Here is a 1599-nt window from a genome sequence, read left to right on the forward strand (position 1 = left end):
GGTTCAGGCAAGAGAGAAGATCTGATTGGCTGTAGTGGCAGTGAGAATGAGAAGTGGTAGGATCAAGAGATAGGAATCTGTTTCACCTTGGGTGAGGGCGCAGAGAGGGGAGGTGGCATTAACAGAGATAAAGAACACAAGAAAAGTAGCTTAAGTTCTTAAACTTCTAAAGTGAAGACAATGGATTTTTATATGCGACTTTAGTTTGGTACTATATGATTCTGTGAATAATCATAATCACTCATATATACATCACTTTTATTCAAATAAACTGTTGCTCCATCAAATTTAATGTGGTTTTACATGGTAATAAAAGCCAATTCCATCTACTATTGCTCAATTGAAAATAATTCTATCCGTTGCTTTATTAACTGTTCATTTGAAAAACCATTGATTATTTGCAAGTACATAGCTTGAAACATTCATAATTAGATTGTGCACTTTATTCTAAAAAGACCTCTAAGGTACCTCCTAACTTTAAGATTCTTCTATGAGTATCTATGTGCAGAAACAGAATATCTGTAATGTCAAAAGTCCCAAGCAGTTCAGCAAAATTGGAATGGTAACTAACTTCTGTGCTCACACTCTGGATAGGATAGTGGTGTCAACACCTCCAGCAGAGCTGATAGAGCTGTCTTTCAGTCTGTCTGCAGGCTCTGTTTACATTCTGCAGGTTAGCTAGAAACACCCTCACCCTCACCAACCTCTGAAAAAGATCTCTGGGTCAACTTGACATCTTCTAGACTCTCCATGTACTGTATTTCTTCCTATAACAAGTTCTCCTGCTATGTTACTTTATATAGTTTATTTGCAAGGAATAAATTAGGCTGCGTGTGTAAACAACATATGAACTCTAGAGATGGTGCCAATAATTACAAGTAGTGGAAATCAACAGCAGATTTGCAGATCATTCTTTCAACTGGAACTTGTCCCATTTGGAGATAATTCAGGTAAATCTGAAAGGTGGAAAGATTCACTAACATTTGGAGTTGTCAATGAGGTAAAACTGGGATCCAAATATGGCTACCAAGTGAAGGAAAAGTATTTTAGAAGGGGAGGTAATCTCGCTTTGTAGAAGATACACACACACACACACACACACACACACACACACACACACACATACACGAAGACCAGCACTTGTCTGACGGTAAAAGACAGTTTTAACTGTTGAATATCTCCAGGGTTCTAACCTTAGTCTCCACACTTCCTGAGCTGCCTCTACACTGATATTCCCAAAAGTCCAGTCCATATGGTTTTCCTGAGCCTCAGACCTTTGGATTGAACTGCCTCGTGAATGTATTTACTGGTGTGTCCCATGGGTCCTCAAACTTTGACTGCAGTAAACTAACTTATCATTTTCTTCCCTAAAGCAACACCTTCTACTCTATTTTCCATTTCATTTAAACATCACCCATGTCTGCCCGCACATTTCTTTCCCCCTCACACTCCAACCCAGCTTCCTACCATTTCAAGAACCATCTGTTCTTCATTGCCATTGCCTTAGTCGGGCTGATATTCTTTATCCATTGTCCTGTAAGAAATTACCCCAAATATTAGCAGCATAAAACAGTAGATACTTATTATCTCATCGTTTCT

The sequence above is a fragment of the Pteropus medius genome, unplaced genomic scaffold (genome assembly GCF_902729225.1).
Source record: "Pteropus medius unplaced genomic scaffold, Ma_sr-lr_union100, whole genome shotgun sequence".
NCBI lineage: Eukaryota > Metazoa > Chordata > Mammalia > Chiroptera > Pteropodidae > Pteropus > Pteropus medius.